The sequence below is a fragment of the Temnothorax longispinosus genome, chromosome 8 (genome assembly GCF_030848805.1).
Source record: "Temnothorax longispinosus isolate EJ_2023e chromosome 8, Tlon_JGU_v1, whole genome shotgun sequence".
NCBI classification, from domain to species: Eukaryota; Metazoa; Arthropoda; class Insecta; order Hymenoptera; family Formicidae; genus Temnothorax; species Temnothorax longispinosus.
The window spans coordinates 11,974,934-12,002,207 of NC_092365.1; the positions used below are offsets into that span (position 1 = coordinate 11,974,934).

The following is a 27,274-nucleotide window of genomic DNA, read 5'->3' on the forward strand; positions in this document are numbered from 1 at the left end:
TAGAGAAACCAAAGAAAAGATTGGTTTTGAGTTTTTGATGCTAATATGTTCAGATGTATAATTTTTCGTTACCGATCTTTTTGGAAACCGGTATCTGTTACGGAAATGGTTGCTGTTATCGACGTCGAGGATTGAGCGACGGTAATCTATCGACTGAGAGAGCTCCGCAGAATAGTAGTCGTTGCGAGGGAGCGAACGACACGGGTTCTGGCGCGCTTTTTTGTCATCGTGGTCGAGTCGAGTCGTAACGTGTCCTCGTCTCGTGTGTACTGAGAGATTACTTGGGAATTGCCGGTACCGTGCGTACGACTAAGGGCAGCAACCTGGAATACAAGGGGCACCGAGCCATTGCCAAGTACCTAGCGTACAATAGTGGGCAGCTACTAGAGAGAGAGAGAGAGAGAGAGAGAAAAGGCGACAAGTCGTCAACACGCTTGTCCGCCTTTGCGAAGGTGCCCGACTTGCGGTATCCTTCCACCCGTCATTACACTCAACACCTCTACAGGTACGGTAAGGAGAGATAACACCAATCCGGCTCTCAGATGCGTACGGTATTTTAACCATTAATAGCGGGCGGCTGTTCGCCATATAACACTCGCATATTGCAATCGGCAGGCAATCGCGATCATCGCCATTGTCAAATAAGCATTATATTGCATGTTTATGAATATCGAACAATCTGCTAAAATATTCCCCTAAATGTATAAGCATATCAGTGTTTTTAATAAATGTATTGTGCAATGTATGTGTTTCAATTAAAAGTAGTTAACTGTGACCAATTTTTTTGAAGGTTACGGTAAGCGACGCGGAAACAGAGTGAAAACTTATTATAACCTGAACATTTTATGGTCCTTCGAGCCGGATCTCACCGCGTCAGAGCTTAAAGTTGTTTTCACGCTGAATTCTACATTGTAAGATGGAAAATATGGAAGGACGGATCGCTCTGCAACGGAGTCGATTTGCACTTATACAGAACGAGACGGATCAAGACAATATGAGTGCTGATCGAACGAATCGACATCTGATCAGTGCTCGCCTGGATATGCTTGAGCAGAATTGGAATAAATTTCAAGAAGAGCATGAAAACCTATGCCTATCCGCCAGCGAGGATCTGAGAGATCATTCTTACTTGAGAGAACGCATATATGAACGCTGTCAAGCCTTCTATGTTTATGCTCGTGCCATGTTATTCACCCAGCTAGAAGAATTCGATACAGCGGATCGACATTCCAGATCGTCGCTTTTAGATCAAGGAGCGTCCCCACCGCCACAAGGGGCTTCCACACCGCAACAAGGGGCGTCCACATCGCAACAAGGGGCGTCCACGTCGCAACTGCCACGCAGTGCATTACCACGCATTCAGCTGCCGATTTTCTCCGGAGACTACCCAACCTGGAGAATGTTTCATGACACTTTTACCTCTATGATAAAAAATAACTTCCATCTGACGGATGTCGAAAAAATGCATTACCTGAAAACATGCGTTAAAGATGAAGCCGCACGAATGATAGGCAATCTGGATGTCTCCGGCGACAACTTCTTAATTGCGTGGAATTTGTTGGTATCGAGGTATGAGAATACACGATTTTTGATCGAGGCGCAATTAGACAAGATAACGAGTCTGAAGCCACTCAAGACGAAGAATGCAATAGGCCTTCGAAATTTTATGACCACTGTATCGGAGACGACTGCGGCTCTTCGCTCACTGGGATGTGCGGTAGATAAATGGGATCCGTTATTGCTTTACCAAGTCGTGAAGTTGCTTGATCCTGAATCAAGAGAAGCGTGGGAGGTTAAGCAAGGATCCTCTACTACTTATCCAACCCTCGAACAATTTGAGGAATTTCTCACTGGGCGAACACGGGCTATGGAGAATCTCAATCCAAATATGACTCAAAGAACGTCGGCTGCTTCCACTTCAGGAAAACCTTATTCGAAGGTCGCGGCGCATGCCGCAGCGTCTGCTTGCCCTTTATGCGGATCATCGCACTATCTAGCAAAATGTGAACGTTATCAATCGAAGACGGCTAAACAGCGTAAGGAGATTGTCATCAGACATAAACGATGCTTCAATTGCCTCGCACCTCACCTAGTTAAGAAGTGCACCTCCGTGACGCGATGCCTAAAATGCGGGAAAAAGCATCATACGACTCTTTACGAGAATCAACGAGAAATTTTAAACACACCTACTAGTACGCCGGCAAAACCGGCCAATCAATCTGAGGAGAAGTCAGATCCATCAGTAACTACTGACTGACAATTAAAGACATGTGCACACCAAACCGAACAGGCAAATCGTACGAGAAAGCTTACTTTACTTGCGACGAGTAGAGCTTTGGTAAGGAAGAGTAACGGGGATTTCCATCCGGTGCGTTTATTGATCGATCAGGGATCAGAGTTATCTTTCATCACGGAAGATCTAGTGCAACGAGTCCAACTCACTAGAACGGCCGCATCAATACCGCTTCTCGGAATTGGTGGCACTTATTCCGGACATACAAAGGGGAGTGTTTTCATACAACTGCACTCCATTCATGACTCAGCGTTACAATGTCAAATACGAGCCTTCATATTGCCACGTCTTACGGCGAAGTTACCATCGTGCAGCGTTAGTGCTCCAACCTGGCCTCATATTTCAGGACTCCAGTTAGCCGATCCGGAATACTACGTCTCTGGAACAATACAGGTCATAATAGGATCAGACAATTTTCATGTCGTGATACGACAAGGCATGATACCAGGTGATTCTTCCTCGCCTACGGCGCAGCAAACCATCTTCGGATGGGTCCTCTGTGGCTCTATGTCAGCAGCCGAGACACCTGTTTCAGCGCATGCACATCATTGTTCACCGGATCAAGAATTACAAGATCTTCTTTCCAGATTCTGGACACAAGAAGAAATTCCTAAGTCGACTATAGCAGAGTTAACTGAGGAGGAAGAGGAGTGCGAACGACACTTTCTAACAACCTATTCACGAGATGCAACGGGCAGATATGTGGTTCGACTCCCTCTAAAAATCAATCCGTCAGTTTTGGGGGACTCTAAAGCAAAGGCTCTCGGTTGTCTTAAGAACCTGTTTCAACGATTCTCAAATCAAAGTACTTTTCAACAACTTTACGAAAACTTTCTAGAGGAGTATTTGAAGATGGGTCATATGAAAGAGGTTGACGTCTCCTCCGCTCAGAATTCTGTGGTGAATTATCTTCCCCATCATGGGGTACTACGAGAGAATAATCGAACCACGAAACTCAGGGTGGTTTTTAACGGATCCAGCCCTACCAGCAATGGCCTCTCGCTAAACGATATTCTACACGCCGGTGCCAAGCTTCAAATTGACATATGCGATATTCTGCTTTGGATACGTACCCATAAGATTCTATTCTCTACGGATATAGTTAAAATGTTCCGTCAGATAGCTGTGCACCAGGACGATTGGAACCTACAAAGAATATTATGGATCGGATCGGAACAACAGCTTCTCGCCTACTGCCTTACCACAGTGACTTACGGACTACGATGTGCACCCTTCTTGGCGTTGAGAGCTCTAGAGCAATTGGTGAAAGAGGAAGGTCATCGTTTTCCTAAAACAATCATTCCTATGAAGAAGGGCAGATTCGTCGACAACATTTATGGGGGATCTGATACGACATTAGAAGCTAAGGATATTATACAGCAAGTGAAGGGGCTTTGCGAAGCAGGAGGATTTCCCTTGCATGAATGGAGTAGCAACTATCCTGATCTTCTCCCTAACTCGGAAGGGGGACCTACCGACATAGAAATCGATCCTACCTTTTGCAAGCTTCTGGGTCTCGTTTGGCGGCCATTTTCTGACACTCTGCATTTTTCTTCCACAGTTCCAGGCAATATCACCTTCACTAAGAGAGCAATTGCCTCGGACATAGCCAAGTTGTATGATCCTCTAGGGCTGATTTCGCCAATTATAATAGGAGCGAAAATCATATTGCAGGAGCTATGGCTGTTGAAAACTGGATGGGACGAGCTGATTCCTGTCAATTTACAAGAGAGATGGACTGCGTTTCGACAACAACTATTACAGCTCGAACCCCTCTCTATACCGAGATGGCTCGGTGTTCTTCGTTGCGATACTTCGAGGATTGAAATTCATGGATTTTCGGACGCATCTCAACTAGCCATGGCGGCGGCTGTGTACATAAGGATTCCGAATGGCGACAATACATTTTCAGTACAACTGGTGTGCTCAAAGACCAAAGTTGCGCCTCTTAAGCGGCTCACCATTCCGCGACTTGAGCTTACTGCAGCTCTCCTCCTCGCGCGATTAATAGCAAAAGTGGTAAAAGCTCTCGAGTTGTTCGAAGCACTGGTATTCTGTTGGTCAGATTCAGAGGCAACGATTAAGTGGATAACTGCTAACCCATCGCGCTGGAAGGATTTTGTTAGGAATCGCGTGTCCGCCATACAAGAGCTTTTGCCCAATGGATCATGGCGTTTCGTACCGGGCAAACAAAACCCCGCTGATCTTGCAACACGAGGCCTAAAAGCGGATAAACTGTTCCACCTTGACCTTTGGTGGAAGGGACCAAAATGGTTATCCGAATCGCAAGCTTCTTGGCCTTACACGGAATACAGATCGACATCAGACATAGATATGGAGGAGCGTCCTGGTTATGTTATGATTGCTTTAGTAAGTCTGCCTCCATACTGGGAGCTATTACGCAAGTATTCCTCTCTTACTAGATTACTGCGTGTCACTGCGACGTGTCGCCGATTTGTAAACTGCTTGCGTAAAATACCTCAGTCTTCTCCTTCTAATTACCCATTAACTCCAATTGAGATCCAGCAAAGCCGGGATTTATGGGTGCGAATTGTACAACGAACATGGTTCCATGAGGAGATACGACTCTTAGTCAAAGGAGAGCAGTTACCGAAGTCAAATTCCTTGAATCGACTCACTCCATTTATCGACCGGGACGGTCTGCTTCGAGTAGGTGGCCGTCTTCATTTTGCCCAGATTGATATGGAAGCCAAGCACCCGCTTATTCTACCTAGGAGGTCACCATTGACCACGCTCGTCATTGAAGATACTCACAGAAGATCACTTCACGGAGGCACCCAAGTGACTTTGAGCCTCCTGCGTGAGAATTTCTGGATAATTGGAGGAAAGGCGCCAATACGATCCCACATATTAAGATGCGGACGTTGTGTTCGGTACCGCGGCATTCGAGCAAAACAAATGATGGGCCAACTTCCCTCCGTAAGAGTGAACCCAGCGCGGCCCTTCTCCCATTCAGGCCTCGACTATGCCGGACCTGTGACGTTGAAGACGTGGAGAGGGCGGGCAGCAAAGTCCTACAAGGGCTACTTGGCTATATTCGTCTGTCTCGCAACATCTGCCGTACACATCGAAGTAGTTACGGATTACACTACAGAAGCTTTTATAGCTGCCTACAAACGCTTTAGCGGAAGACGAGGTATATGCTCCATCTTGTGGAGTGACTGCGGTACAAATTTTATAGGAGCCAACGCTGAGTTGAAACGTCTACTTCAACAATCCTCTCACGAACTTGGTGACATCGCCTCCCTTCTGGCTAATGACGGTACCGAGTGGAGGTTCAACCCTCCATCTGCTCCTCATTTCGGTGGAAAATGGGAAGCGGCTGTGAAATCAGTTAAATTTCACCTTAAACGAGTCCTAGGGGAGAAAGTACTTACCTATGAGGAGATGACCACTATCACTATACAGATTGAGGCCGTATTAAACTCTCGACCTCTTTGTCCGCTCAACAACGATGTCAACGACTATGCCGCCTTAACTCCAGGGCATTTTTTGATGGGACACGCACCGACTGTCATACCGGAACCCAATCTAGCTAATGAGCCCCTGTCACGACTTACTCGATGGCAGTTACTTCGCCAAAACGTAGAACACTTCTGGACGAGGTGGTCCTCGGAGTGTTTGCAGCGATATCAGGCCATCTCTAAGTGGCACCATCCTACTAACGAAATAAAAGAGGGTTCACTAGTTTTGATTACAGATGAGCGCTATCCTCCTGGGAAGTGGCCTCTAGCCAGGGTCACCCAATTACACCCTGGACCCGATGGTTTGACCAGAGTCGTCACCCTGCGAACTTCAACGTCCACCTACAAACGACCTATAGCCAAGCTGTGTATCCTACCTACTGACCCTGACCCAACGTATTCGACAATTCTCTTGTCGAAGGCGGGCAGGAATGTTACGGAAATGGTTGCTGTTATCGACGTCGAGGATTGAGCGACGGTAATTTATCGACTGAGAGAGCTCCGCAGAATAGTAGTCGTTGCGAGGGAGCGAACGACACGGGTTCTGGCGCGCTTTTTTGTCATCGTGGTCGAGTCGAGTCGTAACGTGTCCTCGTCTCGTGTGTACTGAGAGATTACTTGGGAATTGCCGGTACCGTGCGTACGACTAAGGGCAGCAACCTGGAATACAAGGGGCACCGAGCCATTGCCAAGTACCTAGCGTACAATAGTGGGCAGCTACTAGAGAGAGAGAGAGAGAGAGAGAGAGAAAAGGCGACAAGTCGTCAACACGCTTGTCCGCCTTTGCGAAGGTGCCCGACTTGCGGTATCCTTCCACCCGTCATTACACTCAACACCTCTACAGGTACGGTAAGGAGAGATAACACCAATCCGGCTCTCAGATGCGTACGGTATTTTAACCATTAATAGCGGGCGGCTGTTCGCCATATAACACTCGCATATTGCAATCGGCAGGCAATCGCGATCATCGCCATTGTCAAATAAGCATTATATTGCATGTTTATGAATATCGAACAATCTGCTAAAATATTCCCCTAAATGTATAAGCATATCAGTGTTTTTAATAAATGTATTGTGCAATGTATGTGTTTCAATTAAAAGTAGTTAACTGTGACCAATTTTTTTGAAGGTTACGGTAAGCGACGCGGAAACAGAGTGAAAACTTATTATAACCTGAACAGTATCCAAAGTTTTTCAAATTTTTCGAGAATTAACCAGTCACTTCAATTCGCGACTGTCGCGAGCGATTAAGACCGGTTTTTGGAAACCGGTTACGAAATTTATCAAATTTCTCGGAAAATAACAAGTAGTTCGCGGTCAGACAGACAGACATACAGACGTCAGGTACTTATATATATAGATAGGGGTAGAAAGAACTAAAGAATGTAATAGAATTAGAAAAATTGCTAATAGTAGTGGTTTACGATTTCCGTTAAAAAAAAATATACGTAATTGCTCCAATTTCCGCAAACTTTGAAATATCAAGCTAAATTTTTTTATGGATAATTTTTTTAATGGATAATTTTTATGGATAATTTTTTGTTACCAATTTTTAGAAACCGGTTTGAAAATTATAAAAATTTTGTGAAATAATAAGTATTAATTGACCGATTTTTTTTAAACCAGTGCCAAAATTTTTTAAATTTTTGGAGGATCAATTTAATTTTTTATTAATGGACAATTTTTTATTGATGGATCGATTTTCTTGAAACCGGTGCCAAAATTTTTCTATTTTTTTGTTGGTGATTTTGATGAAATTGGTACCAAAAGATTGCTAATTTTATGGAGATGGCTACTATGGGATTGAAAATTGGGTTTTATGGGGTTCTATTGGTGCTCCTAATTAATGAGTAAGTTTGGGGAGAGGGGAATAGATTTTGAGTCCGCGCGAAGCGCGTGCGAAAAATCTACTGATTATATATAACCCGGGAAAAAAAACCTCTTATTTATTCATGTTAGTTTATATCAGTTTATATTAGTACAATAAATATATGATTATATATGATTATATTATATAAGAAATGGAAAATATAATCTTAAACAATATTTTGCGGCCATATATGAGAGTATATAATTATACTAGATTTTTCGCCAGTGCTTTGCGCGGGCTCAAAATCTATTCCCCTCTTCTTAAATTTACCTATTAATTAGGAACACCAAATTTGATATTCTTTCTCCTCAAACTCTAACCTACATCTTCGAATTTTTTTTTAATAAATAATAAATAATAGATAATATTATGAATGCAGATTAGCATATTGTCAAATATTTAAAAAATGTAATCCCCTATATTATAGTCTTTAAATTTTATTTTTGCTCGCGCCTTGCGCGTTTTCACTTTCCGCTGACCCGCCATTATTGACTTTTTTTCATTTTTTTTATTTTATTTTTTTTCTGTTTCTCCTTTTTTCTATTTTGTTTACAAAAATTCTACCTGGTTTAGCTTTACATTTGCTGCTTTTTTGTTCTAATATCAATTCATTAATTCTTTTTTTTCGCCCGCGCTTCGCGCGTTTTCACCCTCTGAAAAATTATCCATTAATAAAAACTTAAACTTATCCTCCAAAAATAAAAAAAATTTTGGCAATAGTTTCAAAAAAATCAGTTTATTAATACTTATTATTGACATAAAAAACTGAAAAAATAACACCAATTTTAAGAAAATACGTTTTGTTTGGCGCTCGCCTGTATATATTAGATGTTCGCGTTATCATTATCTGTTGTACATATTATCCGATAAGTTGCGCGTATAATTAACGTACAAATTCGTAATTCGTGACTCGCGCGAGACGTTGGCGGATCGCGATAGATAGCAACACTCGCGCGACTCACCCGACTCGTGCTGCCCGCCCACGGGTGGCCCGCAATTATTTGGAACCATGAGTACTCGCTCCGGCCGCAATTCGCAGGTGCGTGAGCCAAGGAGTACCGTGGGAGGATTCGCTGTTCAAACGTAGACTCGAGAACACACCCGTTTTGCTCTCGCACGGTTCGGAGTTGATCGAGTGGACTCGCACTTTCGGAGCTCGACAAGTCGTCTCAGTAATCTCGGGCCTTGCGTGCTTGCCTCTTGCACATGTGCCTGCTATATCGCCTGCTTGCCCGTATTGCACGTTTTGCCTGCCTGTCTGCTGCGGCACGTGAGTGCCTGCACATAGCCTGCTGCACGCCTTCCGCTCTCCATCACCACAGGGAGGACCGGACGCCACGAGGCGACCACAAGAACATCGGGCAACGATACGGTGAGTCGCCTTTTCGCTTGCTATCTCGCTTTATTCGCCTAATTAAAATTGTGAGGGGATTGCCCCTCTGGTCCTTCGAACCACGAGGCCTCATTGACCGATCGCAAATCCGGGGCGATTGACACCCCCCCGAGCATTGGTCCTTCGAGCCGGATCTTTCTTTCTCGCGCCTAGAAGCTTCCGCCGACCTTTCGCACGATTCATTCGGAACTCCGCATAAGCATTCGTCATTGCATTCGACTAATCGGCGTGCGTTATTGTGGTCTCGCTTGTGATATTTCTCGTCCTTCGTCGCACTCGGCACGTTGCGACGAAGATATCCGCGTAAAGGTAATTGCTTGCGCGCGTGCTATCACTCGACCATCTCGTTTGGTTCATTAATCGAACATTGATCTCGCGGTCCATCGGGACATTGAAATCGGATAATCGGTGTGTGCCTTTCGCATGGTATATCTTGTCCGCGCGTCGCATCGGCACGTCGCGGCGAATATATCCGCGTATTCGTTGTTTCATTTCGCGCGCACGCCATTACTCCGATCTCTCGAGCTAATCGCAGCATAATCGTCGTGGATTTTGCATTTGAAAAATTAATTGCGAAAGGCGATCGACTATTCGTGAACCTTTCATCGCCATCAATCTTTGTTTTCGAGCTCGAGTCGTCCGCCCCCCCTCGACCTTGGCGAGCGGCGCGGCTTTCGCTCATTGTGTTGCTTGTTTGGTCTCCGCATTCCGGAGCGAGACATACTTCTTGCGTTTGTTGTGCTGGCTGCCACCCCCTGAATTCTGTCGACTTTCGAACTCGTTACTTCGTTCGTGCGTTGTGTATCGTTGTGTACATATTTCGCTACCGGCTGACGAGCATAACACGGATTGCGTCGCGCGTTCACGAACGGCCCTCAATTTGAGACAAGTACATCTTGTACTCCGATTTCGAGATGACTCGAGGCAGCAGCGCGCGGCGCCGCGAGCTGTGCATTCGGCGCATGCAGGAAGTGCATCAATATTCGATGCTCGCGGTAGACAACGTGACCATGAGGCCAACCTTCCTTGTTCGGTATCCGGCGGTAGCGCAATTAGTTCAGGATTTTGAGGAGGCCCACCTCCAAATAATCCAAGACGCTACGGATGAAGAATTCGCCCAAGAAGACGTGATACGTAATGACTTTGACACAATGCGGTTCGCGGTAATAGGGCGTTACGAAACGGCGTGGTGAGAAACCTGCCCTTGACCGCGGAAAATTACGAGATCGCGTACGATGCGCTTCGAGAGCGCTACCAGAATAGGCGCAAATTAGCGACGCAGTACTGGCGTTCGTTCGTACACGCCAAACCTTTGGTTGCGGATTCCGCCGAATCCCTCCGCGCGTTATTGGACGTGTTCACCGAGAACACGCGCGCCCTGAGTATGCTGGATTATCCTGTCGACGCGTGGGACTTCATGCTGCTTAATCAGTTACTCGAAAAGCTCACTCCCACGCTCCGGGAGAAGTTCGAAGCGGCCCACATGACCGTGGAATCGCCGCGGTATGATCAATTAACGAGATTTCTAGCGGGATACTGCACGGTTCTCGCGTCGGCATCCAACTCTTCGGCACAGTCGAGTAAAGCAAAACCTCAGCCGTCAACGAAAACCGCGTCGACTACTTCGCTCGTCGCTCAAAGCGCCGCGTGCCCAAAATGCACGGAGCAGCATCTGCTGGCTAAGTGCCCCGTTTTCCTGCAGCTCTCGGCCCAAGAACGGCATAGCTTCGCTCGCGAACGGGGACTTTGTCTGAATTGCCTCCGCGCGGGCCATAACTAAAAGACTTGTCCTAGCCTTTGGACCTGCCGGTCCTGTCAGGCGAAGCACCACTCTCTTCTGCACTTCGAGCAGGCTAGCGTCCCGTCTCTCGCGACCGCTCCGGCGGTCACTCCGGTCGTTGACGTCGCGGCACCGGAGAATACAGGCGGACACTAAGCGAGCATTACCTCGAGACATAATCGCGCGCCCTTCGCCACGCGTGATGTCTTTCGCCCGTTCGTCGCATGGGCACGTTCGCGGCGACAATATGTGTAATTGAATGTGATAATATCCGTGTAATTGTAGTTCGTTTGGACGAGATCGAGTCTTACACACTCACCCCGTCCCGGGTTCCTTACGACTCATCGTGCACCGTCGAGTCACCATACACTCACGGTGCTTTTGGACACCGCCGCCTTGGCGCATCACCACTCGGGTGGCGCCGAACGGTAGGACCGCGTTACCGCCGTCTTGGCGTAGCACCATCGCGTTCTCCCGCTATCACGGAGGGCTTCGGGTGTCGCCAAACGGTCGGACCTCATTCGGAGGTCTTCGACTCCCGCCGTCTTGGCGTCTCTATTGAGATACTATTGTTCCTCCCGCTATCACGGAGGGCTTAGGGTGTCGCCGAACGGCTGGACCTCATTCGGAGGTCACACATCGTCACGCGTGATGTTTCTCGTCCGCACGTCGCATGGGCACGTTCGCGGCGAAGATATTCGTGTAATCGTAGCTCGTTGAACGAGGGCGAGGCCCTACACCCTCGACCCGTTATCGTGCACCATCGAGTCATCGTACACTCACGGTGTCCGAGGACACCGCCGTCTTGGCGCGTCACCATTCGGGTGGCGCCAAACGGCCGGACCTCACTCGGAGGTCATAACCGGCGAGTCACCACACACTCCCGGTATCGAGGATATCTCCGTCTTGGCGATCACCATGGTTCCTCCCGCTATCACGGAGGGCTACGGGTGTCGCCAAACGGCCGGACCTCATTCGGAGGCCAAAAATTACCGACGTCTTGGCGTAGGACTCGCGCTTCTCCCGCGATCACGGAGGGCTGCGGGTGCCGCCAGACAGCCAGACCTCCGTCGGAGGTCGTCAACAAATGTTGCTCACACGCGCGCCCTATTATCTCGATTCGCTTGACAAACCCATTAGCGCAATCATTCGGGTCGCGTCGTTGTCTCGCATCTATTTGTGTCCGACCCTTCGTTTTTCGCGGATTTTACAAATTCACTTGTTCAAATCTCGTTACAATTAAGCAGATTCGTCGTTAGATAAAATTCGTAGGGTAATCGCGTATCTCATAAGGTTGCGACTCGATCCAGGGCCAAGCCGGTGCCCGCGACCTTGGCCGTGGATCAACTCAAAGCGCATTCGGCGCTACTAGCGGTGGTAAAATTGGTTCAGCTGGGGTCCTTCGGAAAGGGATCGATCGACTGGGGAACGGGAAAAGACTACCCAAGTCACTCAGCTAACTCGCTCCATTCCTAGACCCCACGGGACTTCTCAGGGTGGGCGGCAGACTCAGCCACTAAAGACGACAACGCGTTTCCGTTGCGCTGGAAACGCGGCCGTGTAGAAACGCTACATTTCGGTAGCGATGGCGTCCCGCGTGTCGCCACGGTTCGGGTGGCGGACGGCTCGATCTCGCGTCCCCCGGTTAAGCTGCGCCCCTTGCCGACGGGCACACCGCGGGCCGCGGACGCCGAGTAAAAACAAAAAAAAATACAAAGCATTGTATTTTGGTGGGCGGTATGTTTGGCGCTCGCCTGTATATATTAGATGTTCGCGTCATCATTATCTGTTGTACATATTAACCGATAAGTTGCGCGTATAATTAACGTACAAATTCGTAATTCGTGACTCGCGCGAGACGTTGGCGGATCGCGATAGATAGCAACACTCGCGCGACTCACCCGACTCGTGCTGCCCGCCCACGGGTGGCCCGCAATTATTTGGAACCATGAGTACTCGCTCCGGCCGCAATTCGCAGGTGCGTGAGCCGAGGAGTACCGTGGGAGGATTCGCTGTTCAAACGTGGACTCGAGAACACACCCGTTTTGCTCTCGCACGGTTCGGAGTTGATCGAGTGGACTCGCACTTTCGGAGCTCGACAAGTCGTCTCAGTAATCTCGGGCCTTGCGTGCTTGTCTCTTGCACATGTGCCTGCTATATCGCCTGCTTGCCCGTATTGCACGTTTTGCCTGCCTGTCTGCTGCGGCACGTGAGTGCCTGCACATAGCCTGCTGCACGCCTTCCGCTCTCCATCACCACAGGGAGGACCGGACGCCACGAGGCCACCACGAGAACATCGGGCAACGATATGGTGAGTCGCCTTTTCGCTTGCTATCTCGCTTTATTCGCCTAATTAAAATTGTGAGGGGATTGCCCCTCTGGTCCTTCGAACCACGAGGCCTCATTGACCGATCGCAAATCCGGGGCGATTGACACCCCCCCGAGCACGTTTATTACTAAAAAATTAAACTTATCGTAGCTATCCCCGAAAAATTAGAAAGATTTTGGAACCGGTTTCCAAAAAAATCAGTTATGAAAAATTATACATATCTTCGACATTCCCGAAAAATTAAAAAAATTTGTACACTGTTTTTTAAAAAATCGGTTTGTTAATTAAATGAATAGTTCACAATTAGAAAAATTTTAGCACCTGCAGTTTCCAAAAAATCGGTACATTAATGAAAAATTAAACTTATATAAAAAATTGGCCTCGACCGCACATCCTTATTTTGGATCATCCTTAGCGAGTAGAATATATACACACATACAGACTTTTTTAAAAACGCATAGAAAACTGAAAAAAATAGCATGTATCTTGTTTCCTTGTTGTTTAGATGTTCCTTACAGACAGACGTCATGATGTGTATAATTTTTCATAACCGATTTTTTTGAAACCAATTTTCATAAAATCGGTAACAAAAAGTATCCATAAAATTTATTTAAAAAATTCAGTTTAATATTTCAAAACTTTATGGCACTTCCCGGGAAATTTTACTTCTACTTCACATACAATTCTTTAAAATTTGGTCAATTAATTCCCGAAAAATTGGAAAAATTTTTTATTACGGCTTCCAAAAAGATCGGTAACAAAAAATATATACACTTTATAGCACTCCCCGAGAAATTCTACCACTGTTTCATATATAATTCTTTGAGATTTGGTCAATTATTTCCCGAAAAATTAGAAAAACCAGTTTCCAGAAAATCGGTAACAAAAAACTATATACACATCATGGCACTCGCCGAAAAATTCTACCCCTATTTCATATACTTTTGGTAAAAATTCGGTCCACTAACGAATGAGTAGTTCGCGGTCAGACAGACATACATACAGACAGACGACGGTACTTATATATATAGATGATAGTTGTTATATATAAACAAATATATTAATTGTATTATTTTACAAACATACCTTATAATTTAAACTGAAAATATTATAATCGTATATGAAATTATATAGTCATATAAGATTATATATGATCAGATCAGAATATTGCATCTCAAAGTATCCGATAGATGGCATTCGATGTGATCTGTTTCTCGTATTTATTTGACAGTGTTATAAGAACGGTGTAAAAAAGACACGACACTGTCTCGCGGTATTCTCGCGCGACGCTGTCTCGGAGCGACACAATTTTTGTATCAGTTATATCGTGGAGTCTACTCTTATAATAAAGTAGCACGCTTAAAAAATAACAATTAAAAATATATAACAATTTTTTCTAAAACTTATTTAAATATATATGTCCTTATATAAAATCTTATATAATCATATATGACCATATAAGTTCTTATCAGGCCAAAATTCATGTATAAGCATATAAGATCGCTTCTTATATGATCATATAAGACATTATAAGAAATTTTTTTCCCGGGAATGCAATTATATATAAATTTTGTTTCTATATGATCATATATAATTATATATAATTATATATGATCATATAGAACATATATAAACATATATAATAAAATTATATACATATATATATATATATGTAAATATATATAATCATATATGACCATATATAGTCAATATATGTGTATTAAAAAAGAACTGTTAACTTCAATAAGAATAAAGCATTGATAAAATAAGTGTATATTTTTTCCAAAAACTATAGAATCAAAAGTGAAGCGATTTATCCCATATTATAAATTGGCGCTGCTTGGTGTGAGACGCTGCCGTGTCTTTTGATACTGTTCTTATACCACTGTTCGTCGAATTTTAAATACAAGAAATAAATCCTATTGGATGCCATCTATCGAATAATCCGAATTTAAAAGTGTAATAAATATAATGCACATGTGTTGTGTTTATATATGGATATATGTAATCTACGTGGATAAATGCTTTTATATATAATTTATATATAAATGATAAAAACTCATATATAATCATGTCAAATTATATATGAAAAATTATATATATTTAAATATATTTTAATCGCTTGTATAATTATATATAGTCATATATAATCATATATGATAGCATATATAAGTACGAAAATTTTGCATATATGATATCATATATAAGTACGGAAATGTTGCTTTCCGGGAAAAAAAACCTTTATAATGTCTTATATGCTCATATAAGAAGCTATCTTATTATATGTGAATTTTGGCCTGATAAGAGTTTATATGGTCATATATGATTATATAAGATTATATATAAGGACATAATATGCGAGTGGTAGTGGCCTAACCGAGTAAATAAGGAAACGATGAAAGTAGTGGTATTTCACCGGCGATGTTGCCATTTTCCACTTATGCTACACTTCTCATGTCTCCTTACAGTGCCAAACTAGAGTCAAGCTCAACAGGGTCTTCTTTCCCCGCTAATTTTTCCAAGCCCGTTCTTTTGGCAGTGGTTTCGCTAGATAGTAGATAGGGACAGTGGGAATCTCGTTAATCCATTCATGCGCGTCACTAATTAGATGACGAGGCATTTGGCTACTTTAAGAGAGCGAGTGGTAGCCACCAATGCTAGACAGTGGATTCACGCTCTGGAGATCCGGGTTCAATCCCTAGCAGGTATCACAAATCCTGCGGGGTTTTTTTTCCGGGGATCTGGGGCGTGGTCTGGTAGAAGGCGGCGGTGGCTACCGGGTGCACGTGTCCCCGGAATTTTCGGGGCACGTCACAAGTCGAACCCCCCTCCTAATGGGGAACTCGCCCTCCACAACCACCGCTTTTCCAGGTGGATGTGTGGAGGAAAGAGGGGGTATCGGCGATACCGTGCGGGGTTGCTGGTCCCCCATCGGACACCTCCCCAGGTGGCGAATAGGGAAAAGCCCGCTAGAAATAGAGGGTACCGGGGAAATAATATACCCGGGGTGGACCAAAAACCAGTAGAGCAACACCGCCGAGCAACAAGCGGAGGTTACGGGTACCGTGAGTAACGAGCATCCTCTAAATAACTTGGCGTAGAAGGCAATGGGAAACCACTACAACTATTATCCCAAGAAAACCACATGAATACGGACAATAGGAGGAATGATATGTCGGGCAATCCGGCTGACCCCCGGCGCCTAGATGGTTCCGGGCCGTCTGGTGTGAAATTGGCGATCGGCCACAGGAGGGTGACCCACCAGGCTTCTTGTGGAAACTGGGCTACTGGTGGTAAACAACCCAAAGTATGACGAAATCAACACATAAAAATAGGCACATGGAATGACCGCGGCCTGCTACAACCAGGGAAGCGAGAGACAGTGGAATCGGAAATGCAAAGATGCGGAGTAGATATACTGGGCCTGAGTGAAACACATCTCAAAGATAGTGGACACTTTGAAACTGGTAATGGAAACATGATATTCCTTGCTGGTAACGGTGAAAAGAGCAACAATGGAGTTGGGTTTATTGTTACAAAGAACCTGAGGGACTGTGTACTAGGTTATGAGGCGATTGATGACAGAATAATCAGGATTAGAATTGGTGCTCGCACACCCTAAACATCGTCCAGGTATATGCGCCTACAACCGAGTGTACGGAGGAGGAAATCTCTGATTTCTACGCAAAGCTTGAGACAGTCTGCCGTGTGAGACCGAGGAAGAAGACTACCGTCCTGCTGGGCGACTTTAATGCAAAAGTGGGAGAAACCACGCACGATACACACCTTAACCAAACAGTAGGAAAGCACGGTTTGGGGGTCCGCAATGAGAGAGAAGAAATGCTTCTGCAATTCTGCATAGGTAACCAATTCACCATCATAAATACTTGGTTCAAGCAACATCCACGGAGGCTATATACGTGGATGTCACCAGGAGGTGCATACCGAAACCAAATTGACTACGTGTTAATTGACACCAGATGGCGCTCATCCATTACTAATGCCAAGACACTACCCGGGGTGGACTGCGGAAGCGACCATCAGTTGCTGGTTGCGGAGTTTAAAGCCCGGCTCAAAGTCGTTTATAAAGCCAGTAACAACAAGGCACTGCACATGCACGCTGATGCAATATCGCAGTTCAGGCAGGACATGCACACTAGGCTTTTGGGAATGGAGACGGATTCAACAGAATCAGCCAATGATATGTGGGTCAGACTAAAAACAGCCGTAATAGACTCTGCGGAGACCATTGTACAACAACGCCGGGGTCCGCGTAGTAGACCTGACTGGATGAGCCAGGAGACCTGGTCCGCTGTCCTGCGCCGCAGAACATGAAAAAAGAATGGTCTAAGCACTGAAGATGATAGAAGGCACTACCACGAGCTGCACAGAACTGTCCAAAGACTGCCGTAAGGACAAAGATGCAGAAGTGGACAGAGTGTGTCAGGAGATCGAGGAGTCATCCAACAGGGCACACACAAAAGACATGTTCTGTAAAGTCAAGTCACTGACAAAGGACATTAAGATCAAGAGCTGGACATTGAAAGATGATACGGGAGCTATCATCGCAGATCGATACAAGGTGCTAGAACGATGGAGGGAATACTGCCGAGGTCTGTACGCGGCAACAGAGGATTCAGAAGAACTGAAAATGAGCAAATGCGGCGTGAGGGAACTGGACATTCTTCTTGCGGAGATAGAATGGGCCGTGGCAAGACTGAAACACAAAACTAGCGGAGGCGATAGAGTCACAGCTCAAATGCTCAAGAACCTAGGCCCAGAGGGCACGCACATGCTCCACTTGATCTGCCAGAGGGTCTGGAGTACTGGACGATGGCCGAATGACTGGTCTGAGTCTATACTTGTCCCTCTGCACAAAAAGGGTTCAACCCGCAAATGTGAAAATTACAGAACAATATCACTGTTGTCACATGCTAGTAAGATACTCTTGAGCATAATTAAGGCAAGACTAGAAAATTACATCGACCGGCATATTTCAGAAGAACAGGCTGGTTTCGTCAAAGAAAAAGGCACACGCAAACACGAACAAATCCTTAACGTCCGACAGCTGATTGAGAAGAGCAGAGAATTTAATGTGCCATTACTGATGTGTTTCATTGACTATGCCAAGGCGTTCGACTGCGTCAGCTGGAAGAGAATGTTCGAGGTGATGAGAGAGATGGGAGTTCCTGAACACTTGATACTCCTTGTGCAAAACCTGTACCTGGATAGCACATGTAGAGTCCGACTGAAGGATGCCACTTCGGAGCCCTTCAGCGCACGAAGGGGAGTGCGACAGGGCTGCATCTTATCACCGAAGTTTTTCAACCTTTACGGCAAATATATCATGCGCAAAGTGCTGGAGGACTGGACGGGGGGTGTCCGGATAACTGAAAGGAAGATCAGTAATCTCAAGTTCGCGGATGACACCACGATTTTGGGTGCAACCGAAAGCGAGCTGGCGGAGCTGCTTCGTAGGGTGGAGGTCGAGAGTATGCAACTGGGACTCCACATAAACAGAAGCAAGACCAAACTAATGTTCATCGATCGTGCCGGGACCCTGCAGCGCACACACGAGCTCCGTGATTTGGAGGTGGTTTCGAACTTCGTATAACTGGGCTCCGTAATCAGCGATGATAGTAGCTGCGACAGGAAAGTAAGCCGCCGCAGCCAAATGGCAAAGAATGCTATGAGGCGGCTCGGCAAAATCTGGAGGAATTGTGGCATGAGCAGGAAGACCAAGGTCCGACTAGTCCAGTCCCTGGTTTTCTCAGTGTTCCTATATGCTGCTGAGACATGGACACTGAAGGCAAGATTGAGGAGCAGAATAGATGCATTCGAAATGTGGTGCTGGCGGAAAATGCTGGGTGTGCCTTGGACGGCCCATCGTACAAACGCGTCAATTTTACAAGAACTTGGAATTCGAACTCGCCTGTCTACGATCTGCCTAAGGCGTATTCTGAGGTTCTTCGGGCACATCTCCAGACGCGAGCCGGACAACTTGGAGAGACTTATGATCGTTGGTCAGGTCGAGGGAAAAAGAGGCAGAGGCCGATCCCCGACCAGATGGGGCAATGCCGTCAGAAAGACCACACAGGGACCCATCCACGAGGCGATGCGCCGAGCTGAGGACAGGGAATCATGGCGACAGATGGTCCACGATTCATGTGGTCACGATCCTCAGTAATGAGCGACCGACTTAGATGATGATATAAGGACATATATATTTAAATAGGATTTAAAAAATTGTTATATATCTTTAAATGTTATTTTTTAAGCGTGCCATTGTATTATAAGAGTGGACTTCACACGATATAACTGATACAAAAATTATGTCGCTCCGAGACAGCGTCGCGCAAGAATAGCGCGAGACAGTGTCGTGTCTTTTTGATGCCGTTCTTATAACACTGTTTGTCAAATTTTAAATACGAAAAACAGATCACATCAAATGCTATCTATCGGATACTTTGAGATGCAATATTCTGATCTGATCATATATAATCTTATATGACTATATAATTTCATATACGATTATATTATTTTCAGTTTAAATTATAAGGTATGTTTGCAAAATAATACGATTAATATATTTGTTTATAAGAACTATAATATATATTGTATAACAGTTTATTTCACGAATTATTACTGGTAATTTCACTGTTTACAAAAATATTTAATAAAAATTAATATGTCAATTAAAAAAATTAAGTTCTTATGCAAAATTAGAAAAAAAAGAAAACTTAAAATAACATATAAGCAATGAGAAGTGCCGTTTTCGGTCGAAGCGGATCTTAATGCTTAATAATATTTCACAATTAATTATTATTAAATACATGTTTTAGTTTTTTAAATTGGCACCGCGTGCCAATATAGACTTTGTCGGACTTAAAACGCAATTGTGTAAACTGAAACTAAAAATAATATATTTTATATTAATTTGATATTGTCAAGTAAAATAATATACTAGAAGAATATTTATAACAGTTATACAAATTTATATGGATAGTTCCATTATAGATTATATATTCATATATGATTATTTTTAACCTTATAAATATACTTTTACATGATCACACATGATAATATACTAGTATATAAAACCATATATACTATATAAACTTATACTTAAAAAGATTTAGCCATATAATATTGTTCAAGATTATATTTCCATTTCTTATATGACCATATATAATTATATATTTACTAATATGAACAAATAAGAGGTATTTTTTTCCGAGTATATAATCATATATGGTTATATACGGCCATATATAATTATATATTCTCATATATATATACGGCCATATAATATTGTTTAAGATTATATTTTCCATTTCTTATATGATTATATATAATCATATTTCTACCAATATAAACTAATATAAACTAATATAAACTAATATAAATAAATAAGAGGTCTTTTCCCGGATTTTTATATATAACGCTATATAAAGTTATATAGGGGAGACCGGGGCTAAACCGCCAGCGGGGTTGAACCGCCAAATCAAATATCTCGGAACCTGTATATTATGCGAACTCGCTATTAACATTATAAACTCTGCTTATGGTACCCATGTAACCAACGGAGTTTCGGCAGGTTACTTGCCGTGTTATGATTTTTACGAGGGCAAACGTGTTTTCGGAAGGTGAAAGTGAAATTTTCTGCGCGTGAAAATATTGTAATATCGGCAATAACATTTGCTCTCCAAATCTCGAGGTACGTGATTATAAAGAGTAATGCATGCTAAACACGAATCCAGTGTAGTTTTTTTATTATCGTTTATGTCTAATATTTCGTGGGCGATCAAACCTGAAACTTATGTTTGGGACTTATCCGCCAGTAAGCACCCGGGGCTGGTCCGCCAGTCTCGTCACTGTGGCGCGCCGGGCGCACGACTTCAGCTCACGGCAATTTCAGGTTAGGTTTCCCTTGAGCGTGATTCTGTCTTCCCTTGCACGTGCGTCAGTTTGTATAGGAGGGAAATGGTACGCACGTATCGTCGCAAAGCGGGTGTTTTGGCCGACCGAAAAGATGGCGGACCGTTGTTTTCGAGATTGCTCGCGCTCACGGCACGTCGGCGAGGTACGGCGAGGCGTCGTCGTCGTCGTCGTCGTCGTCGTCGTCGTCGTCGTCGTCGTCGCCGTCGTCGTCGTCGTCGTCGTCCTCGTCAGGATCTGTATTCACGTGCCTAAATTGTTTTATGGAATAGGTAAAACAATTATTTTTTAATAACGTTTCGCATAAAAATTTATAATAAATTTTTATATTTTTCTCTTAAAAAACAATTATTAAAATGTATCCTATCATTTTTCAGGATTAGATGTATACGTATATGTATTGAAATCGCAGTGTGGCGGATTAGCCCCGGGGGGTGGCGGTTCAACCCCGGCATTTTTGAGATTTTAATTTTTGCACCGTTGTCGTTTTTGCTCCATACCGGTTAAACAAAGCAACGTAGATAAAAATTTCCTAAATAAATTTTGCAGCTAAAGGTTCACTCTTTACAGTGGTATACAATATTTAACTTAAATTATTTATTTTGTTAAAAATCGGCACCGAAAAAAAACTGGCGGTTTAGCCCCGGTCTCCCATATACTTCCATATAAATCTTATATGTATCCATACATGAGTGCATATATGATCTATTGTTCATATCTAGTCATATTTAAAATTATATATACCCATATATAATGACATATGGACCCATATATTTATATATATAAAGGAAGATGTCCCGACCGACCGACCGACCGACCGACCGACCGTTCGCACTTTATTCGTCGAACATAAACATTTAAAATTTTTTTTATTTCTGTCACAGTAGTATTCTACAATAGTTCATGATTTCCGCATTATTCAATAAGTTCCTTTGTGTCATCAAAGGAACAAACTTTTGCCATCTCGGTTTTTACTCTCAACATGTAGCTCTCAAAATACGAACAGCGTTCGAGCTTGGCGAGCTGATATCCGAGAGTAAAATAACGTCGTGTCGATTTGCGAGTAGGTCTTGAAAAGTTCGCTCGCCGCGAGCTGCGATTTATTCTCCGTTAGGTACTCTCCAGGAATATGTCCATTTGCGAGAATCAATCTCGAGAGCTACTCTCGAGAGTTTTACTCGCAGGTGGACACGCATCATTAAAGTTATTCTAACATAAACAAAAGTTAAAGTAAAGCTTTGTAAACCTCGTAAACTTTGACATGCAAAATAATTAAATTTACTAATATTAAATGTTTCTATTACACATAATTCAAGCTAAACTAATTAATATTATCTAAGGCGTAAGACGCTACGGCAATGCCTATCTACTATCTAGCGAAACCACTGCCAAGGGAACGGGCTTGGAAAAATTAGCGGGGAAAGAAGACCCTGTTGAGCTTGACTCTAGTCTGGCACTGTAAGGAGACATGAGAGGTGTAGCATAAGTGGGAGATGGCAACATCGCCGGTGAAATACCACTACTTTCATTGTTTCCTTACTTACTCGGTTAGGCGGAACGCGTGCCCCGAGGGCTTCGTGCCCCGGCGGTCACGGTGTTCTAGAGCCAAGCGTGTCAGAGTGGCGTGAGGCCTCGCGGCCGATCGCCGTTAATACTCCCGCGTGATCCGATTCGAGGACACTGCCAGGCGGGGAGTGTGCTACCTGTTACTACGTTTACGCGAGCGCGTTACTTTTGTAGTAACTTACGATAATTCACTCATTTACGCGGAGTAAATTATTGTAAGTTACTACAAAATTCCGTTTACGCGAAGGAAAATCCCGTTTACGCGAAGGAATTATCGTAAGTTTAGTATGTGTTGGCTCTAATACTTTTTCGCCGCAGTGTATAACATCTGTCGCTCGACGTTCGTCGCGCCGCGCCGCGCCCCGCTCGCCGCTCGTCTCTCGACCCCCACCGCTCGCCGCGCGCCGGGCACCGTGCCAGCCCAGCCAGCCGCGCCGAGGCCTGCCTCTATCGCTCCTTGTGCGCTCATTCGCTCAGACGTTTTATTTAATAACTCGTTAACTATTGCAAATTTTGCAAAATGGTACAATACTTTTTTTTTCAGTTTGACCCAATCTACCCCCCCTATTTGGCTGTATACTTTTATATCTAACACCCTGTATATGATCATATGAGAAATGGAAAATATAATCTTAAACAATATTATATGGCCATATATGAGAGTATATAATTATATATGGCAATATATAACCATATATGATTATATACTCGGGAAAAATATCTCTTATTTGATCATATTAGTAAATATATAATTATATATGGTCATATAAGAAATGGAAATATAATCTTGAACAATATTATATGGCTAAATCTCTTTAAGTATAACTTTATATAGTTATATATGATTTTATATACTAGTATATTATCATGTGTGATCATATAAAAGTATATTTATAAGTTTAAAGATAATTATATATGAATATACATCTATAATGAATGTATCCATATAAGTTTGTATAACTGTTATAAATATTCTTCTAGTATATTATTTTACTTGACAATATCAAATTAATATAAGATACTAATTCTAGTTTCAGTTTAAGTCCGAGTCAGTTTAAGTTTCAGTTTTTAAGTCCGACAAAGTCCATATTGGCACGCAGTGCCAATTTAAAAAACTAAAACATGTATTCAATAATAATTGATATATGATATTGTGAAATTTTATTAAGCATCAAGATCCGCTTTGACCGAAAACGGCACTTCTCATTGCTTATGTTATTTTAAGTTTTCTTTTTTTTTCTAATTTTGCATAAGATACGTAATTTTTTAAATTGACATATTAATTTTTATTAAGTATTTTTGTAAACAGTGAAATTACCTATAATAATTCGTGAGAAAAACTGTTTTATAATATGTATTATAGTTTTTATAAACAAATATATTAATCGTATTACTTTGCAAATATACCTTATAATTTAAACTAAAAATAATATAATTGTATATCAAATTATATAGTCATATAAGGTTATATATGATCAGATCAGAATATTGCATCTCAAAGTATCCGATAGATGGCATTCGATGCGATCTGTTTCTCGTATTTAAAATTTGACAAACAGTGTTATGTTAACTTTTAATAAAATTTAAAGAATTTTAAGAGCAAAAAAGACAAAAGAAGCGATCAGAAACGCACTGAATTAAAACGAACAATCTCACGAAAGATGTGATACGACTGATGTTTTTTGTTTTTCTGCGCTAGAGCAGCGTGAGCACAGACCACCCGTTAGCCCTCACCGCTTGTCGTTCTGTTGCTCATATCTCTGAAACTACTCGACGGATTTGAAAAATTCAAAAACGTATTTCTTCGTTAGAAAGAGAGAAAAAACTTTTGTTGAACACATTTTTTTGTAACTCGCATTGTCCATTCTAAAAATGGATTTTTTAACATAAAATTGTTATTAACAAATAACTGCGCAAAGTTAGGTGAAAAAAACCAATAGAATTGAATTTCCCACCCCCGAAAACATAAAGAAACACCCTCAAATTGCGGGAACTTCTTAGTGACCACGGGGAGGGGGTATTGCGCAAAGACTATACCCTACAACTCTTTTGTATAAAACATTTCTTCCGAAAACGTCATATTTCCGAGATAATTCAGTGTCCCGACCTTTTTGTTTTACCCTCCCGGGAAAAAAGATATATATATAGGGTGTTTCATTTTAATCGCCCCAGGCAAATATCTCAAAAAATATAAAAGATACGGAAAAACGTTTCAGACAAAAGTTGTTTGGTTTGAAGGGGGACATAAGATGGTGTCATTGGTTTGATTTTGAGTGAACGTGCCGAGGTCATATGGAGTTCAACTTTGTTTTTTTAAATGGAACTCTCTATTTTTCATTGCATATTCTTGTAGCTTACCTAAAGAGCTTTTCAAAACCCTATATTTGATTATTTTTTCATAAAATACTTTTTGAGTTACAAGGCTTGAAAGTTACAATCCCGCCGGCATTAGCATACCCAAGATGTACCGGCCAATGAAGACAAAATCCAACATTGATCCGGCCAGTGAAGGCAAGGCCCAAGATTTTATCCGGCCAGTGAAGGCAAGACCCAAAATTTGATCCGGCCAGTGAAGGCAAGACCCAACATTGATCCGGCCAGTGAAGGCAAGACCGATTGACTCACAAGTAGGGTCACATCGAAGTCACATTGTGTATTTTTGGTTTACAGCAAATGTTCAAATGTACTACCATTCTGTTGGATACATAATTGCAACCCAATAACTTTCAAGCCTTGTAACTCGAAAAGTACTTCATGAAAAAATACTCAAATATAGGGTTTGGAAAAGCTCTTTAGGTAAGCTACAAGAATGTGCAATGAAAAATAGAGTTTTATTTAAAAAAAAAAACAAAATTGAACTCCATATGACCTCGGCACGTTTATTCAAAGTCAAACCAATGACACCATCTTATGCCCCCCTTCGAACCAAACAACTTTTGTCTGAAACGTTTTTCTGTATCTTTCATATTTTTCGAGATATTTGTCTGGGGCGATTAAAATGAAACACCCGGTATATATAATTATATATAATTATATATAAATATATATAATTATATATAATTATATATAAATATATATAATTATATATAATTATACAAGCGATTAAAATATATTTAAATATATATAAATGTTTCATATACAATTTGACATAATTATATGTGAGTTCAATAATTTGTATATAAATTATGTATAAAAAGCATTTATCCATATAGATTATATATAATCATATATATAATCATAAACTTTAAATTTGGATTATCCAATAGATGGCATTTGATAGGATTCGTTTCTCGTATTTAAAATTTGACGAACAGTGGTATAAAAACGGTATCAAGAGACACGGCACTGTCTCACGTCAAGCAGTGCCAAGTTATAATACATATATGGAATAAATTATTTCACTTTTGATTCTACAGCTTTTGAAAAAATATACACCTTAATTTAGCAATGTTTTATTATCGAAGTTAACAGTTCTTTTTCAATATATATTAACTATATATGTAAATATATGGTCATATATGATTATATATATATTTACATATATATAATATCATTATATATGTTCATATAGAGACAAAATTCATACATATAATTGCATTATATATAATCATATATATTTATATATAATTATTAATATATAATCTCTTTTTCCCGGGTTATGCAAATGTCGGATCATCCGATAGATGGCATTCGATGAGATCCGTTTCTCGTATTGAAAATATGACAAACGATAGTATAAGAATGGTATATAAATCAAGTGTACGATACAACTTACGTCATCAGTTGTATTGCACGCTAATAATAAAGTGGCACACAATTTCAAATTAAATCAATATATTTATGGTTTTATAACACTTTACATCTCTTCATAATTTTTAATTATATTTCGGCAGATCAAATTATATTTGGTCAGATCTGGTTATATCTGTTCAGATCTGGCCAGATAGAGCGCATTTGCAGATCAAATTATATCTGGCTAGATCTGATGAATCAGATCTGGTCATACCCAGCGAGAAATGACCCATCGAATCGACGTCTAATTGACGTTGAAATCATCGATATTACATCATATCGAAATAATGCTTGAAATTTGAAGCTTATTTCGATGTTTGTGCTTTATGACATTTTTTAAAAGAAGAGATTATTGTGATACACATTTATCGCGCCAGACTCTAAATAGGCAAATTATGTATTTTCTGTTAAGACATCGATATTTCATCATTTCGATATCAGTTCAAAGCTATTTTGATTCGCCTGTCAAATATAATAACATTGCCATTATATAGAATGCAATATAAATAGAAAATTGTATTAGCAGACATGGGTAATGTAAAGATTTTATGATTTGAGCATAATAATTACATTAATTTTTTTAGGCTTTTATTTTCATTAATTTGTTACTTTATAACTGTAAAAATCACAACAAAATTGAAATATTATAAAATATAAGTACATTCAGTACTACATTCGCTTATTTATTAAACAAGAAGTTAAATTAAGCAACTAATTAAATATTAATAATAAATATTAATACAATAAGATATTTACATTTATCTACATAGTATATACATAGAAATAAATAGTTATTAGCTACAACTTTTAATTAAGTTTGTATTTATA

At 41.9% G+C, this 27,274-nt stretch overlaps 1 protein-coding gene across 5 annotated transcripts in view; it reads right to left on the reverse strand.

Annotated features, from left to right (window-relative positions):
• The window catches only part of Dpp10 (Dipeptidyl peptidase 10), a 235,589-nt gene that overhangs the window by 197,129 nt on the left and 11,186 nt on the right, over window positions 1-27,274 (reverse strand). For 2 of the 5 annotated variants that reach the window (XM_071785413.1, XM_071785412.1), the window contains exon 2: window positions 20,961-21,339. The exons of the other annotated variants lie outside the window; for them this stretch is intronic. The gene's annotated coding sequence lies outside the window, so the exon portion shown is untranslated. The remainder of the gene's footprint in view (window positions 1-20,960; window positions 21,340-27,274) is intronic. 5 annotated transcript variants of the gene reach the window in all.